We start from the raw sequence: 19,826 nt of genomic DNA on the forward strand, positions 1-19,826 counted from the left end.
AGCAGAGTTTTGTTTTAACTCTGCAGGTAATGGGACGTCATTAGAGACTTTTAACATGGAAGGGAGGTCCCCAGAAAGGAACTTTAGTGCTCACCTAGCAAGATAGTTTAGACTGGAGGGAAACTAGAGACAGCAAACTGTTTATATGGCGACCTTGAATCATGTTTTGAATTAAATACATTAATCTCTCTGTTTCTTCATTTCAAGCTACACTTTTTCAAATATTTATTCTATGCACTTTATTTTAAAGATTAAAGGAAAGAGAAGACTTTCTAAACACTGTATTTTCAGGCCATGTGTAAATTCTGTGTTGAAGTACATTTTGAGAAAAAGTACAATATATCACAATTTCAAAGAATTTCTGACCCTAAATATATAATAATTGGATGTTGACCAACTGTAGGCTTTCCACTACTTTTTTTTCTTACATTAAAATTTTTTTTTCATGGTGATTTATTTTCTGATTTTTATTAAATATATCATAATTCTCAATTGCAACAAATATTTATTTGGGGTTTCTTAGGGGCTAATCACAAGAAGGGACAGTAAAGAATAAGAAGTATGATGCCCAATTCTCAAAGGAAAATTAAAAGAATGTTTATGAGGACATTGGGTGTACTTGACTCTGCCACAGAGCTGCTTTCTCATAAGGTATCTCATTCATTCTGCATATTAGTAAATGTTCTCATTTTAATTCATGTGTGAAATAAATGGCCTACATTTACATACTTAATAAGAGGCAGAATTCAAACTCAGTTCTAATCAACAACTTAATGCTGTTTCCATACATCTATTAGCATACATAGCATAGCATCCATATATACTGTAACATCAGTTAGGGGTCTCAAGATATTCACATGTAAAGATTTGTGGCAACATATGGTAGCAATTGTTCGGGGCTAGGGGACTAGTGATATAGAAAATAACTGCCAATATGTCACTCCTACAAGTGTTGCAATGTATGCAACATACTCCCTCGTTTACATAATCCCATTGTAATTTCCACCTCTGTCCCAACAACCTCTCCCACTCCAGGGATGGAGCTGTAATATAAATCCATAACCAAGCTTACAGCCAGTAGATAGAAGGAAGAAAATGGTGTCCTTGAAGGATAATACATATTTTTTATAGCTATTTAGAACCTTAGTGTTCATAAATCGATTGGCATGATTTTTGTTAATTTGCTAGTTAAAAAATGCATAAATAGTACAACTAATTTTATATTAGATGAGTTTAAATAAATACTTTCATTCTGCCACAGAATTTTGCTTAAAATGAATTTGTTTGTTAATCCTCACCAAATTCCCCAAGATAAGGTTTTATAATCATTGTTTTACAGTTACAAAATTAAAACTGCAAAAGGTTAAGTACCTTGCCCAAGGGTACCTACTGCTACTTTAAGAATTAGCCTAAGTGTTCAAGTCTGTGTGACACACCATAAGCTTTAAAGAGCCTGTTACCTACTTGTAGAAAGATAACTGAATTAAAAAATGATAATAGACCATGAAAACTTTTAGTTTGATTAAATGACCAGGGAGATAGGGCAGTCATTGCATTCATTTCTTACTGTTACTGTCACAAATTACCACAGACTTGCTGGCTTACAGAAACACAAACTTATTAGCTTACAGTTCGTAAGTCAGAGGTCCAAAATAGGTCTCACTGGGGTAAAATCAAGATGTTGGGGGGCTATGTTCCTTCTGTAGGTGTCGAGGACCATCCATGGCCTTCCCTCTTTCAGCTTCTAGAACCTTCCCATATTCCTTGGTTCAGGGTGCCCTTCCATCTTCAAAGTGAGCTATAGCTGCTCCAGTCTTTCTCATCACTTCATCTTGACACCCCTTCTTCTGCCTCCCTGCGGTGACATGGGTCCCAACCAGGTAACTCAGGATAATCCGATCTCAAGACCCTCCACTCACATCTTCAAAGAGCCTTTTGCCATGTAAGGTAACACAGTCACCGGGTCTGGAGATGTGGATGTGAATGTGCTGGGGCTCCACTGTCCTGCCTACTACAGGCAAGAAAGGCTTTCTTGAAGGAAATAAAATACAGAGGTTGGCCTTGAATGTCAGGGAGTTAGGGTCGGGACATCGTCAGAAGCAGCACTCTGAGAAGGGATGCGGGGAGGAGTCGCGTCACGGCGGCTCCCCACGCAGAGCCAAGACGGCTGCGTCATTCGCTGGTTTTGCAATTTCAGGTAAGTCACTTGAAATTTCAAGGTCTCCATTTTCCATCTGTGAAATGAAGTTCTTTTTCCAATCTTATAAATGCATACTTACATTTTGAATGATATATAAATAATAGTATTTTTAAAAGCTGGATTGGTTAAGTTCCAGCAGTGTTTACCAAGCCTCCACAAGGTGCATGGCTGTGTCCAAGTGTGAGACGGACTTCAGGCATCTTGTGTTTAGCTCCGTGGAAGCCTTGGATTTCTCCATGGACAGGCCGTGCAATTTCATTTCCAGCCTTATGCACTCTGAAACACAATGAAAAATGAAAAGTGGTTTTTTATATTGCTATTCTTTCTTGTTCCATAATCTCTTATTGTATGGAACTTTATTTAATCTTTTGTGAACCTTTTTCATTTAATTAAATTCTTGCTAAAATACATTCTTTTCAATATTTTAGTTTTATCAAAACAAAGAGAAAGGTACAGAGACTCATTATGCGTTATTTGCACTTATTAGCATTTTCCAGTATTATTTGTCATCTTCCTGAGATTTATTGTGCTAGTCTCTTCATATTGTACCATTCCTTCATGCAAAATAATTCCCATGCCAGACTCTACCTGACTGACACAAACAGACCTAGTGATCTGAACTCAAAGTCTACAGCCAGACTTGCACAGGTCTGCAGTTCTCTTAGTATCTGTCCTTTGGATTAAAATATATATATATCCTCTTCCACCAACTCTTATTAAAAGGCAATGATTTTTGCCCTAATAGAAGTATATTGACTGGATATCATCATAAATATATGTAAAGAACAGAGAGCAGGCCCTGAAAAACAATTAAAAGAACTTGTACATTTTGGATAAATAACGAAGATGAGGAAAGGCCCAGCCCCAGGGGAAGGCTGAGTAGCCAGGATGCCTCACACTGACACCTTCTCTGTTCTCTAGACAACACCCCCGTGGGGTCCTTATGCCTCCTTCCCAATGAGGATGCATCAGCCCCTACATCCAAACCCCTCCTCAGTCCACCCCACACACCACCTTGTGTATGTCATCACCCAGCTCGGAAGCGTCATCTTGTCTCTGCCACATGTAAGACAAAGTTCAAAGGCTCCCACAGCATGCCCTGCTCCTATCTTCTTAATATTACTGCACTTTTTAACACAGTCCCCACTATTGCCACACATGTCCATTGCATGATTACGCATACGTAAATGTCCCTTTCTACCTCTACCTCTCAAAATTGTTCCCTCGCCAAGGAAGCTTGGACTCCTCCTTCTTTCTGAGTCCACCTTCCTGGCTCTACCAGGAGCTTCTTATTTCCTCCGTTTTCATGAATTGTCTCCTCCTTGAGATTCTGTGACATTTACAGTCAATCCTCTTCATTCGTCACAGGGCTAACCTTAGGGCTGCTGTTAAATGTAAGTCGCTGTTCTTAATGAAATGTCCTATGTCCCCAGTGACATTCTAAATCCCTGAGGAATAGGGACTATATCCTTATGCTGTTGGCATTCCCCATCCACGGCACGTAGCTGTACTCGGAGACAGTTCTCAGAAGAAGTTTAGAGATGATTATGAGGACTACCTTAGTTTTAGTTCAAAGGATCTAAACACTGTGATGATAAAAAGCCTGCTGGTATTTGCTTATTTGCATGTCAGGGGTCTGGAAAGGGGTATTGAATAGAAGCATGAGATTGAGAAGTCACTGAGATAAAAATCATAACATTTAAAATGCAGGTCGCAGCCCTCAACTGAGTCCCTATCAACTGTCAACACAAGGATACAATAAATAGTAATTCAGATTCTTACAAAGGTTGCTGTTCAAAGATTTTTAAACTCGTGTGGTTGTAGGTAACTTCTAAATAATATTCTTGAGTATAGGGCTAAAATCCTCCTTTGCTGTAAAAATGTAAAAACTGTGATATACCATCCTTATTGTGGTTCTTATGGCACCAAAATGATCATGCAGTTCAGACTCTACAATGCCCCTCAAGGAGGTTCTGTTCTTCTCTATACACAGAAATGACTGTCATCTCAGCTAAGAACAGATCAGGTCATTTTTCAAGAACTGGCTCAAATATTTCCTCCTCTGAAAAACCTTTTGCAAATTAGTCACTCTGCCCAGTATGGTCCCCAAATGCAAGGTTCCCTTCTCTGTTATAACATTTATTATTATTTTGCTCTATGGTTTGTTTACATTTCCATAATTTTCCCTAGCCCAAACATTTCTTCAGGATATTTTCCTTCCTTTTGTTGTCTTTTTTATTTGTTTGATTTTTTTAATGCTGGGAAACCTGCACATTAAAAGTGTTCCATAAATGTTTATTAAATACATATTTTAAGAACATACGGATTTTTGAGACTTCTGCCACCTGATTTTGGGGATCTAACCCCTCAGAAGCATCTGTTGAGCTTTCAGCAAACATAAATCCATTAAGCCGACACATGAAATGGTTAGTAACAATAGTGAGATTGCAGTGAGCCTCTTAAAAGTGTAATTACACTTCATTTTTTTCGTAACCCTTGCCATGGCTAATGGAACCACTGGTACCTTTTACATGCTCTGTAAAGATTTACCAAATGAAGATAAAATTCTCCTCTGCCCGTGATACCTGCAGAGTGAAGAAGAATCCACATCAGATTTGGGATTCTCCTTGGCCAGTGAAGATGCCAGAAAATAAGGAGGCTCTATTTGTATCAATTATTCCAACCGTGTTGAATTTCTGATGATCTTGTCTCTTCCAAGTTGCTGAAGCTACTACAGCAAAACACCCCTTAAAGATTTTGAAGACCCACTCAAATCCTGAATCTTTTTCTGGTATCAACACCACTCCTGAATATTTTTCAGGTTATATGTAAGTCCACGATTTCTACCAAAGGATATAAAGTTGTATGTCACATTACAATATATTGGCCATGTTACAAAATATGTGGACTCTTAATTTCAATGGAATTGTGGGTATTTAGAGTATCATCCCATTTTTAACATCATTGTATTGATGAATGCAGACAGTAATAACTGGAACCTCTTAACAGTAACATCAACACCATCTCCATTAGGAGAAAACTTTTTCAGATTTACTAATAGCATCTCTGTGCTATCCAGTTTATTCTCCAAGAGCAAAAATGGCGTTCTGTGTAACAGAATCATGAATAATTGTGAAGCTTCTGGTAGGTAATGGTACCAGATGGCTTAACTATAGAAAGATTCAAATGAATGGTATTATATTTCTCAGACATCTGGGAAACTTATAACAACATATGGAACCTACAACCACCACTCCCAGTATTTTTTAATGGCAAAGTCATTAACATTTGCAAAAGTAAAATTCTGATAAGGCAACAATTTACCCTATCTGTTGTTCAGACTTTCCATTATCAGTTTATGCAAAATATTTATAAATACGTAGTGACTGACAATCCATAGATGGTTTGAATTTTTTTGGCACAGGAAGCACTGTGAGAATCGGAAAAGACCGCGAAAGAAAGTAAAGTGAAATTTAGCCTTGCTATGAAAATAAGCGAAGTTTCTCAATGACTTTGTAATTTTTTTAAATTGACAGTGTGCTTTCCCCATTTTCTTAGTAATTGTTTGACCATTTAACTCATGTTTGATTTTTATGGTCTCATTTCGAAATTAAGTGCTTACAAGAATGGTTTAGCGCGTGCACACACACACACACACACACACACACACACACACACACACACCACCACCTGCTGTCTTCCTCAGGCATCCACCATCCAGCTTACCTGGGCCATTTTCGAGTCCCACAATTCACTTCACCGAGGAACAGTGGAATGATTATCTCTCTAATATTCTTATGGATTAACAAACTGCTACACACATGAAACTCATTTAAAATTGTTATATTCTTTCAAGTAAGATTATTATTGCAATGGCTATAAAAATTAAGCAGGATTAAAAACAATCTCCAAGGTTAAGGGTAACAGAGGTCAAATCAGACAGTGTTTTAGCAATTATACAACCGACACAAATTATATGACTAAATAATTATGTAAATAGAACCTCAACATTTTCAATACATTTCAAATGATGAAGGCTGAAAATAAATGAAACAAAGAAAGAAGGAAATGGGAGGAAAGGAGAGAGAGAGAAGGGAACTGGGAAAGGTCAAATAGGGTCGGAGGGAAATTACTTAGGTACAAACTCTATTCCTTAATAGGACATAAGAATACAGATGATTTCTGTATGTTCACTTGGATCCAATAACTCCACTTAATTCACTTAATAATCTTAATAATTCATTTGTAAGTTATTTTGAGTTTTCTAAATATATAATTATAAAACTTCTTAAATACATGTGGGTACTATTTATTAGTTTTCAGAAATTCTCATCCAGTATATTTTCAAACATGGTTTCTACCCAATTGCCCCTTTATTCTTCTTCGGGGACCTATTGCTCATATGTTAAAATTTTTCACCATGACCTACATGTGTCTTAAGGTTTTTTTTTTATGTTTTGTATTCTTTTTTCATCCTCTTTGGGAGTCATCTTGATACTTTTTATTGACCTATTTTCCAGATGAGTGATCCTGTCTTCTAATGTTTCTAACCTTCCATTACAACTATTCCATTTTCAACTTTATTATTAAATTTCTTACTTCTACCATTTTACTCTTGTGTGTGTGAATTTTGGGACTCTACTAAATTCTCTGTAATTTTCTCTAAGATCTTGTGCATATTAATTGCAATTATTTCAATGTCCCTGTATGACAACCCAAAACCTCAATCACTAAGCATTTCATTTCTTTTACCTGCTTTTCCCCTCCTTTTCGTCAGTGATCCTACACATTCCTTTTGTTTTTTAATCATGCTTCATAATTTTGGAGAAGATGCCTAAGCCTTTTTGTACAATACTGCAGAGATTCTGAATGATGTTATATGTACTCCCAGATAACTAAAAAGTTTCTGTTGGGAGGCGTATGGACAGTTACTCGATATTTCCAAGCATCAGTTTGAGTTTTGTAATAGCTGTTATACTTTGGGTTTGTATATATACTTTCAGACCGTGGTACTTAGTTTAAGACCCCTCTGAGCCTAAAGCCAAAGTTGGACCACAATACTGCTAAAATCTCTGTCCAACTCTCTGGCCTCACAGCTATTTTTATCTGCTGAGACTCTTGGAGTTTATTGCTATGCACGCACAGCTGAGGATCAACCATTCACTTAAGAACAATTTATGTGCAGTGTTTGGGGTTAATTTCTCTGCAATCCCCTTCTCTGAAGAACTCTGTTGCTTACATTTCAGCCAATCTGGAAGCCCCAAACACCAATCTCTATCTCTTCAGCTAAGGGGGGCTGCTGATTGCCCTTGGTGTTTCTCCTGCTAGGAGGTGAACTAGAAATTCCCCAGAACAAAAATCAGGGATGAAGGTGGAAATCACATGTTGTAATTTTCTTCACTCAAGGACAGGTCACTCAAATCTTACTTGTGTTTCTTGGTCTCCATTGCCCTCACACAACTGTAAAAATATATGTTGTCCAGCTTCGATAATTATTTTCAGCAGAAGGATAGGACAATATGAGTTTCTCTGTCATTGCCAAAGCAAAATAACTTTCTCACTTAAAATGCTTGAATTTTGATTTGTCACTGAAATATACCATAGTTGTTAGAGATAAAGCAACTTGACAAGGTACTTAGGAAGTTGGAGTTGGAGGGTACAATCACATCCAGATCTTCTGACTGCAAATTCTCATTTTCTTACATTACATCTTAACTCACAAGATGCATCTCTGCTACAAGTAGGGCTTAAATATTTGCTCCATCTTATGTGTTCTTGGGCCAAAGCAGGTATGGTCTGTTGGTGAATCAGAATATCACATCATCAGGAATAAATGAGATATCGGAGGAGAAGAAATGAATAGTATAACGATGCGGGGTGCAGGTGCAGGACATTGATGGATTGAAGTCCCAAGGGAAGCAGAATGGACTAGAAAGAAGCAAAAACTGAAGCCAGAGAGTCAGCCTTGCCACAGAGGAGTGAAGCTCCTTCAGGGATAGAAATGGAGGAAGGGAAGGAGGGTTCAAGATAGAGGCTTAGTTAAAGGGAGACTGAGCAAGTGCTTCTAACAGTATGTGGAATCATGTACTGAGAAAAGAAAAGGATAAATAAGATCTGATGTTAAGAATTATTGAAGGGCATTAACAGTTTACCTTAGGTCTGGTAACATGGAATGAATCCCGTGGATTTCCTTCTGACTTCAGGAGTGGGTTTATGTCTAAGAAAGCGCAGGAGGGAAGGTAGGCGGCGGGCAGCCCGGGTGTGACACACCGCAGCGCCAGGAGAATGGAGCCGTCCGAGATTGCAGCAGACACCCGACTGGACCGTACTCACTGAGGGACAAGAAGACTTCAAGAGGAGACTTGTTGGTACAGAAGGAATTGAAAAGTGGACAATCAGAAGACCTTGTGGTCAGAGATTGATATACTATGTTTGCAATACCTCCAAATGGTCATACATCATTTTAACCAAATTGGGGGGTAACTGAAATGTAGAGGAGATTGCTGAATTGATCAGATCAAGAGTCTTTGAAGTCAGGCTTTTTTTTTTAATAAACAAAAGAAACCATTCTATAAGCACCAATACTTTGAAAACAATAGACTTCAAAATTCATCATAAAAACTGTCTTGTATTTGGAAAACTTCAAAATCACTGTTTAAAATCATTAAAATGGCATTAAAGGTGACAGAATCCCAAGGGTAAATTTCAAAATCCATCATAAAAACTGTCTTGTATTTGGAAAACTTCAAAATCACTGTTTAAAATCATTAAAATGGCATTAAAGGTGACAGAATCCCAAGGGTAAATCTGGAATATCACAGATATAAATATTCTATCATTGATCTGATGCCTTTTATTCGGTGTTATCAAAAGTCTTGTGTATTTCAAACACAATGTCTATTTCAGAGATTTAATATAACTCATGTTGCTATTTTTCATCTACCAGTCTAGTTTCTATTCTTCACTTACAAATGTTTTATAAATGCAAATTACCCAAAGAATGTATTTTCTTCATTTAGGATCAAGTAGTAATCCACTTACAAAAGAGCAGACATGTGCTTCTCTTGACTAGAATAGTCACAAAGCAATTTAAATGTCACCTTGCAGGTATCAGTCTAGTTCCACTGAACCAATAGATAGCTCTTTAAATGGCTGATTTTCAGTTCATCAACTTTAGAGCAACTTTTCTCACTTTTCTCTCTCTGGCAGTGGTTCACAGATTATTCAGTGTGGTCCCTGAGAGCAATATCATCATACACAAGGAAGCATAAAAATTTTGCCTTCTATGTCTCGCATCCTAACAAAATCATTAAATGGGTACTTTGTTACCAGTGACAGATGGGATTAACTGCCTAGGGTCCGGAGTTGGATTCACCTGCATGACTACACAGCTCTCTGTACAAAAAGGGGATATCATGTCTTACATATTCATGAACTAGATCTCTACGGCTGCTAGAGAAAATGTACTTTATTAAAACTACAAATAAATGTATAATTTAAAATAAAAAATATGAACTTTTATGCTTTTAAGTTAAATGTGATATATGCAAAGGTTCATAGCAGCTTTTTTTATAATCACCAAAAATTGGAAACAACCCAAGGTTTTTTAACGAGTCAAAAATGAATCGACAAACAAGCAAAACGTGGCATAATTATATAATGGAATAGCAGTTAGCAATTAAGTGGAACAAACTAATAATAAACTCAATATGGATTAATCTAAAATACAATATCCTAAGTCAAAGAAGCAAAACACAAGACCACATGCTGTATGGTTCCATTTCTATTACATTCTAGAAAAGGTAAGACATAGGGACAGAAAACATGTCTGTGGTTGCTAGAGAACGGAGTGGGGGCAGGGTGCGGTAGAGCATTTGACTGTAAAGGGACCCAGAATCTTTGGGAGATGCTTAAACTATTCTGAATCTAGATGGTGGCACTGGCTGCCCAACCACATCCATTTGTCAAGGCTTAGAGAACGGTACACTAAAAAGGGGGAATTTTACTTTTTGTGACTTCTACTTCTATTAAACCTGACTAAAAAACAATTAAAACCTTTATTTTATAATCATGCACTTCTGGCATGGTGCTCTAAAAAGGGTTAACATCACCTCTATAGCTTTCTTGCCAAAAATAAGTTACCTCAACCTGATCCTGAGAAATATGGTGACAAATTGAGGGGCATTGTACAAAATCACTGGTCAGCACTTCTCAAAATGAAAGTCAGAGAAACGCTCAGGAATTGTCACAGACCTGAGAGACTAAGGAGATTTGACAACTAAGTGAAATTTCAGGTTCTCGGTGCTGGCCAAGAAAATGGTGAGATTTGAAGAGGGTCTGAACAGTAGTTACTGGTATTGTGTTATGTTAAGTCCCTAGCTTAGATCATTTTAATGTGGTTACAGGCGATGCTATCATTCGAGCAGTCTGGGTGAAGGGTAGGCAAACTGTGCATTTCATCTTCAGCTTTTTGTATGTTAAGAATTATTTTTAAAAAGTTAAGAAGTGTAAATGGTCTAGAATTTCACTTTCTTGGTATAGTATCTGAGTAGTGGTAGCCTTCCCATTAGTAACAATAAACTTATATCAAACCTGTATAAGTTTAATAACAATATTTTAAGGCTATTATGGAGCTGTGAAAACAAAAAGCACTAGATGACTTCAAATAACACACAGGGGAAGTTCTTCCCTCCATGAGCCACTAACTGCTGGACCTTTGATTTCCTGTGCAAATTTGCCATGCCATCTGAGGACCTCTCTTTTTATAGACAGAGAAATGCTGTGCAAAGACACACCAGCTGAGAGTTTGATGGCCGTTTGGGCTGAACTCTGCAGGATACTCGAGTACATTGCCTATTTTACCAATTAGGGCATTTGCTGAATCTGAGATGGTGCAGGAGACGGGGAGCATGAGCTTAAACGGCAGGGTCGGATCTCCCCTGGGCCTGAGGTGTGAGTTTTCTGCAGGAGTCTAGGTGTCTGTGCTGTCTTGGTCCGCTAGATGTTTTGAGAGATTTAATACTTTTTCTTTATATGCCACAGACCTTTCTAACAGCATGAAATACTACAGGTATTATGGCCAAACCACTAAGTAAGCATGCTACGGAGACAAAGTCACGTCGGAGGCAATTGCAGCAAATCCATGGGAGTTCCCTCCCTCACGTATCTGTCACATTTTGAACCCACATATATGATCGGCTTAAATGCTAACTTACAATATCCCAGAGTCACAGCTTTCACAATGGAAGAAGCAGGAGCTGCTAGTTTTTATATGAAGCCTATGTGGGCCATGCCCATGCCAGGGCTGTGTGGGAAAAGCAGAATGAAATTCCTCACAAACTTGCAGTTCTGAGGAAGCAAAATCTTGCTAGAGGAAGGGATCTGATGCAAGTAAAAAAAAAAGGTGTCATTTGAGTCTGGCCAAGCTGCCACATAGTTTTGATAGCTCAAGTATAATGGCACTGCATAGCCACAATATTATCTTACATGCCTAACAGAGGAGAGTATGAGCTTTCTCTAGGGAAAAATAACACTAATTGCCAACTTTATAATTCCTTAAACAGTATGTGTAGCCCAGAGTTAAAAAAAAAATTCTAAGACCAGTGAAAGGACAAGGAAGAAGATAAAATAAGAGATAATAGAGGCAGACTCACAGAACATCAAATGTTCTGTTAGAAGAATAGGAATTCAAAACTAACGATGATTAATATGTCAAAATAAATAGAGGAGGAAGTGATTGAAATTAATGAAAATATGAGAATAAACAGAAAGTAAGAATCTCTAAAGCAGTATTAAAGCAGCCATCTGAAACTATAAACTGGATCTGCAATTAAAAACAGCAGATTGGACATAGCAGAAGACAGGATAAGTGAAACTGGATTGCAGTTAACAGAAAATACAAAAACTGAAAAATAGAAATAGAAATCTTTTTTCATGAAACAAAAATACAGCCTAAGAGATTTGTGAGATACAGTAAAAAACTTAATATATGGGTAACTGAAATGCCAGAAGGACAGGCAAGGCAGAGCATACTGAATACACAGTGGACAGTAATTCCCCAAAGTTTATTAAAGACACCAGTGAACGGGTTTAGAACTCAGTGATTTGAAAGAACATAACAATGCCATGCATCATAGCAAGCCATTGAACACCAAAGATAGAGAGAAAATCCTATTTACAACCACAGGAAAGGGACACTTTACCTTCAAAGACGCAACGATCTCAAGTGTACACAGAGCATAGACCAAAATAAAGCACAAGTTGGGAAATAAAGGGAGACTCAAAACATCTCAAACAATGGAAATATCCGACTCCAGTGGAATTAATCTATGAGTAAAGATTGAAAGACAAGTAGAAAAATCCCTACATATTTGTAAGTTAAATAATTAATGGGCCAAAAAAGCAATCTCAATAGATATAAGAAAATGTTGTAATAGCATGATAATAAACATACGGCAAAGGAGATATTGTGGAAGGTGTTTAAAGGAGTACTCAAAAATAAATGGATATATCATAAAGTGGAAATACTGAACATCAGAGAGATAAGCTTCCATTTCAGGAAGCACAGTAAAAGCACAGAAAATTCAAATCAAAGAAATTAAAAACAAAGGCATAATATAGGGAATGGCAGAGAAAATTTTAAAAAATAAAAACAAGCATCCAATAAAGAAAATAAAAAAGGATAAGGCAGATGCTCAATATGCAAAATTGGCAAAACACTTGAACGGGAATTTCACAAAAGGGGAGATGAACATGGCCTATAAACATGAATTGTTCCTCCACTTCTTCAGTCAAGAGTGAAATTCAATAAAAATCAACAAGCTCCAATGTGATACAACTACACATTCACCAGAAGGACTAAAATGGAAAATACAGGTGACAATACATAATTCTGAGGATGTGGAGTACTGGACTTTGCCCGCTGTGCTTTAGGGAGTATCGTTACTACAACAGCTTTGGAAAATTCACAATACCAGCTGAGGCTGAACATGCATATATGCCCTGTGCTCCACAAAACCTCACTCCAAAACAGGTATCAAGCAAAGATGTGTATTTATATTCCCCTACAAAAACATGGACAAATGGTCATTACAGCACTAAATATCAAAGCCAAAAACTAGGAACAACCACAAAATCATCAATGGCTAGATGCATAAATAAATTTTGGCATTTCATAAGATGGAATACTACAGAGCAATGAGAATGAATGAACACAGTTACGTGGAACAGCATGTTACATGGAATAGCATGAGTGAACCTCACAAACATATGGAGCAGGAGAAACCCGCATAAGGGAGTGTACTTACTCCATGACTATATTTATAGGAATTGCAAAATCTAACAAAGCTAAAGACTGTATATTTACATGTTACTATACTGAAACTAGAAAAGTGAAAGATCTCCTACAAGAACAGTCACACTTAATATATTTTCAAAGTAAAAATTGTATCTTAATGAAATATGAAAGAAAGATTTTAATACTGTTCAAAGTTATACCAGCCTAAATCAGAGAATAGGCATCAATTTCTCTCCAAATGTCTGACATAGTTATGAGGCTCGCTTGTTACCGTTTATAGGAAGAATGTATTTCATGTTTGATCAGAAGGGAATACTCATTTTTCCCTGTTCACTAGAACTTACCAGAGCAGTCACACCTGAAAAGTTAGATGAGAATCAGCAGGCTCTGATGTTGCAGGCTACAAGAAATCACCATTTTCTGGTGAATAGTTTGAAACAGGGAATGATATGAGATAAGGTTGAACAAGTCAGAAAGGACCTGATTATGAAGACCAAGAACTCCTTCTCAGCTCAGGAGCCAAAATTTTATCTGGCATGTGCTGGGAAGTCACTGAATCCTTTTAAACAGAGAAGTGCCATGGCTGAATGTGCATTTTAGGTAAATGAATCTGGTGGTAATGTGGAAGCCTAAATATGAAATGCTAAATAGCAACAGATTTTCTTATTCTAAAAAAAGCTACCAAAACCAGAGTGAAAATTTCTCCTGACTTCTTTTGAATCTCTGTGTGGTTTAATTTCAAAACTCACTAGTGCCAACAGAATAACATTCAAGAAAAGATTTCTTTGCCATCACATCCTCCATTCTCTTTACCAGCATCATTTTCTAGTGCTGTTTCTCAAACTAGAGTCTAAAGACCTCAAGACTCTTTTTTCTTGTCCAAGAAAAGTCCATTATCTTGTCTCTTGAAATCCGGTGCATCTACCATTCCCTCCAGTAGTGATTTCCTTATCCTAGTCAATCACTTCCCTCCTGTCCCTCAGAACTTCAAGCCTCTGTTAAGCCCTTACTTTACCCTGTCTTCTACTGTACTCATTTGCTATGTGCTAGTCTCTTGCAGAATTGCTGCATGATTACTATTTGCATCCCTGTCCCACTCTCTGGTAATTCATATATTATAACTGTTCAATAATTAATGAATAGATCTCTATATATTTGCTTTTGAAATGAGGGTTTTCTTCTCTCAAGGGAAGTTACAATTAAAATGGATCATATTTGCAATACATACACTAAGTATATGTCAGCCATTCTTGATCAAACACGCTCAAGGAGCAAAATTTGATCCTGGCAAGGGACAAAATCTTAGATATTGTATGATTTAGGTAACCTCAAAAGGCCACACTACATTGTGGCATTAAAATTTCACAGGGTGGAAATGATTAAGAAGATATATTTTAGGAGACTGTTTATGGGGTGTGATTTTTTAAAAAGTTAAGAAACATTGTTCTAGGCACATAGAGAATAGAGAGCTAATACACCTATTACAGTGGAGGTTATGTTGTAGAGAGAAAAGACAAACCACACAACATAGGAGCTAGTGAAACATGTCCTAAAAAAAAACAAGGTGAATAAACAAGGTTTGTGATAGAGTAACCGAGTTTGCTTTAAAATCAGAAGGCTGTGATTGGCCTCTACTGATAATCTTTAAAATGAGTTTATATCTAAATGATAAGAAAACAGTCAAACATCCAAACGTGCAGGAGAAAAGAATTCAAGGCAGAGAATAGTTAGTGCTAAAGTCCTCGGTTAAAGCTTGGCTTGTTTGGTTTGAGGAATAGAAAACTTGTGTGGCTATAGAAGCTCCTTTTAAGTTGGAAAGTATATTTTCATGCTAATGGACTTAACCCAACACCAGAGAGTTAAGACATAGAGAGGAGACCCGCGGGGCGCATGTCCCTGGATTCAATAGAGAGCTAGAACTCAGTGCCCAAGGTGAGGATTGATTGTACATAGGAACATGAACATTTTCACCTGTGTATTGCAGGCAGGAAGGCTAATGCCAAAAGATGCAGGTTCTCTCTCAATTGCTCATGTCTTGTGAGCAAAGTAGGAATCAAGTCCATGGGCCGAGAGTGAAGACTGGGCAGGAGGTGTTGTAAAGGACGTGTGAGAAGTGGTTGTAAAATACTTTCCTAGGGAAAATGGGAAGCCAGTGAAGTAGGGAATATGGAATAATTGTCTAGGACTTACGGAACCCATTAGAGGTCTATAGCGATGAAGTTAAACTGAGAATGGTCACTGTGGCTGCGTGGTTTTCCCACGTACGTTCAGTGGCGTGGAGGCACATGTAAAACAGGCAGATATTTGCTATGATCGAGGGTTGTGGTTTCGATGACAAGTCTAAGGAAGGGAGAGAAGGACAAGGGAATTGAGCAGAAATGCAATGGAATGACTATAATGATGGACTGTGGGGTTTCAGTTGGACAGGAAGGCAAAGAAGGTACCAGAGAGGTGAGAGAAAGTGAAGGGATATTAGGATCAATGAAGTGCCTCTTTGGACTTACAGCAATGCAGAATTTGAGAAACTGGTGGACTTGGGAGTGGGAATGTGAGGGAAGAAAGAAAAAAGAGATGCTAGTCAGGGGTCAGTATGAATAAAATTGAGATTATGATGCAACTGCAATCATCGGTAGTGGGCAGGTCTGCACAGGAATGGGGCTGTGGGAGTGAATGGTCGAGACAGTGCACAGGCGGGCACAGTGGCTGGAGGGGAGGAGTTCAAGGAACTGATTTCTAGAATTTTTTCTTGGATGACTCCTTTATGTGTTTATTCAGTCATTGAGAATTAAGGTGAGTCATGTTGAAGAGATTGTGAACCATCCCCCACAAAAAAGTCACTCTTACACATATTCTGTTAAAGATGAAAACATATCACTAGAAAGAGCATATTTTGACTATTACTGGGAAGCTATGAATTCAGGTAGAGTGGAGAGTGGGAAGATGGGAGCAATGTCAAGTGACAGTAAGATTTAATGACATAGTCTATCCAACTGCCTGATCAGAATGTATCAATATTGAAGAAAAGGAAAGGCCCGTGAGTGCAAAACAGACACGGGTAAATCCCTGAGCATTAAAATGGTTTTTAAAAAACATTTAACTATAAGCAATTGTTTTCAGCTGTTCTGACTACTATTCATATTTGATGTGCATTATTCAATGAGATAGTTAGAACCTATTTTTTTAAAAATCATTTTATAAAGTATTTACTCCATTTCTGATCAAGTCTGATCTCCTTTCTTATCAAGTATTTAATAGTTTCTACAAATTTTTAACAAAAGCAAAGTTACATTTTAATTCCTGGATCAATTGGTTTTAGCACAACAGCATATCCATATGAATATATATGTATATAATATGTGTATAGTTATATATATATAGAAGATACTTATATGTTTCATTAAGCACATAGGAAAGTTTTCATGATATTTCATAAGAAATATTAGAGCTATTCCTAATGTTAACGCAGAATACTTTTTTCCATTATTCCCAAATCCAGATACACAATTTGGTATAAACCCACACAAATATTCATACACACTTAATGAAGTAGTACCATGCCTTTTAAAAATCCTGTCCTGTCTAATTATCTCCTGATGGGTCACACCAAGACATAACTTACATTAATAAAGTTTTATATCTGTTCAGTTTCAAGAAAAGCATTCATGCAGCTATTAGGAAGATGACTACATGATCACAAATTACATACATGCAAACTTAAAGCTTGCATTTGGAACTTGTCTTGACTCACAACTTACAATCTGCTAGAATGGACAATATGTGTTATCTCAATCTGATACACCCAGTTTGAGCCTCTCCTAATTTAACATCTATTTACTTCAGTAAAATTGGCAGACATTTTGAACTGTTACTAAAGCATAGACTGCTATTTGTTCTCTAATAGCCATTTTTCCCTTTTTCCATGGTAATAAAAATTTTAGCTGGAGTTTTATTACCCAGGTAAAAAAATTATAATTCCCAGTAGTGACATCAACAAGAGTGGCAGAGTAAGGAACATAAAAAAAGCTCTCTTCTGTAAAATCAGTGAAAACACTGGTAAAAATTGCCAAAGCTTCTCAAAACTCTGGAAATTAACAAAAGGGATAGAACAATCCAGAGAGCATTTGTCCAAAAAAAAAGCTGAATCTAGGTAAGAACAGTGAGTATTAAGTATTACGGCATTTTAATTTGCCTGACTCCCATTTCCTCCTCCCCAGCTCCATGGTCCCTTTAAAGCCATTCCACAGTCACATCGAAGCCAGTAGCACAGGAGCCGACACAGGACAGCTGCGGCTGGGGCTCCTCCAAAGCCCCAGTCCCAAACAACTGTCACTATTTTACCTGACTGGTAGTTCCCTGGAAGGTCCTCCTCCCAAGGCTTGTCTTTTTTGACCTGATTAGAGTTGATCCAACATGAACAGCCACTTCCATGGTGAATTTGTTGCAAAAAAATCAGCGGCAACTGTTTAACATTGCTGCTGCCCGGGCATCTGGGCATCAGGAACAGAGCAAATAACAAGCTGGCCAACACACTTAAAAGGAAAAGCTGGTGTGAGTGAGGTGTGCATAGAATGATTAGAAAGGTTCTGACATGTTTCTGGGAATCTAGAAGGCTACATATATGTGTAAGGTTGCACAGGTGTCCTGGGCTGTGTGCAGACCAATGGAAGACCCGATAATGCCCTAAACTCTCACTTCTACACTCAAGTCTCCACAGCACAGAAATTAAAGGACAAGGCAACTTTTAAACACATGTAGAATCCCCTCAGCAGAGGTTAAAAGCCATATGGTTATAGCCACTTAAGGAAGTATCTGTCCAATCAGCTGATCAATACCCTAAGCAAGCAGAGATTTCAGTGACCAGAAAAATGACAGAAAATCAGCTCCACAGAATCAATCCAGGAGAATCACTAAACAAACAACAGCAAAAACAGCAATCATAACAATCAGCAACAACAGAATGCCATGGGAAGAATAGAAATCTCATTTCTAGAGCTGTCACGTTTATTATTCAAAATGTCTAGCGTTCAACAAAAACTTATGAAACATGCAAATAAAGAAGAAACTATGGTCCATGCACAAGAAAAAGGTAGTCAATTGAAACTGTCCCTGAGGAAGGCCAAACATTAAAATTTGAATAAAGCCTTAAATAAAGACTCTTCTATTTTAAATATCTTTAAGGAATTAAAGAAAACAATGTCTAAAGAACTAAAGACAAGAATTAGGAGGATGGTTCATCAAATGGGGAATATCAAAAAAGTGCAAGAAATGAATAGAGAGTCTAGACTTGAAAAGGGCAACAACTAAAATAAAAAAGTTAACCAGTCAGGCTCAGCTCACCTATATATTTGAGCTAATAAAATATTGTCTGCCTACACTCATATACAGAATCTCAAAAACAAAAACCAGACTCATAGATTCAGAGACCAGATGAGTGGTAAGCAGAGGCAGGGGGTAGGAAGTGGGTGAAATTGGTAAAGGGCCTTATGAAATAAGTCCTGGGGAGGGAATGGTGACTGTAGCTAGTCATTCTACATTGCATATTTGAAAGTTGCTGAAAGTGTAGATCTTAAAAGTTCTCATCGCAAGAAAAATAATTATAACTCTGTGGTTGACAAATGTTAAGTAAATTTACTGTGGCGGTATTTCACAATATATGCAAAGATCAAATCATTATGCTGTACATGTAAAAATTGTACCATGGTATGTGTCAATTATAGCTCAATTAAAATATTATTTCTGAGCCCCCCTTCCTTGCCATTCATCACCATGTAACCTCAGGGGATCCCAGGAAGAGACTCACATTTATCCTTCATTGCACAGTGACAACAACTGGGAAGGAACGACAGTCTGTTTAAATCGGTGGGAGGGGAGAAACACCAGGTTGCGTGCTGATTTGCGTTCATTTCTCCATTGGTTCCTTTCTACTGGAGCTTAGGTTCCTACCGTCTAAAGTTTGCTCCTGGTGGTATGTCACCCCTGGCTTTGTTGTGCATCCTGAATAGTCTGCAAGCACTAAATTGCACATGCTCTTCAAGGCTTCTTGAATTTGGAGATAACACATTCCTTCTTTCTACCCTTAGCTAGCCATCAGCTTCAGAGCCTCTCTGGGAGGACATAACTGTCTTGTCGTGCAGCCCCTTGGGGAGCTAGTGAATCAGTCTATGTCTCGTGTACCTTTCACCCTCTCCCCTAAGGTAAGAAGAAGCTAAAATCCTAAATATCAGATAAAACCGGAAGATAACCCGTAGTCTTTCCTGATTCCCGATGCTTTACGGCCACACCTCTCCCACTATTCCCTACACTTAGCAATTCCAAATGCATTTATCAGTT

General features: G+C 37.7%; 1 long non-coding RNA gene across 1 annotated transcript in view; it reads right to left on the reverse strand.

The window, feature by feature from the left end:
• Positions 1-1,528: 1,528 nt before the first annotated feature.
• The window catches only part of LOC108390822 (uncharacterized), a 38,129-nt gene continuing 19,831 nt past the window's right edge, over positions 1,529-19,826 (reverse strand). Inside the window, exon 3 of the long non-coding RNA XR_005059623.2 lies at positions 1,529-2,476. This is a non-coding gene — a long non-coding RNA (uncharacterized lncRNA). The remainder of the gene's footprint in view (positions 2,477-19,826) is intronic.

Source organism: Manis javanica, chromosome 1 (genome assembly GCF_040802235.1).
Source record: "Manis javanica isolate MJ-LG chromosome 1, MJ_LKY, whole genome shotgun sequence".
NCBI lineage: Eukaryota > Metazoa > Chordata > Mammalia > Pholidota > Manidae > Manis > Manis javanica.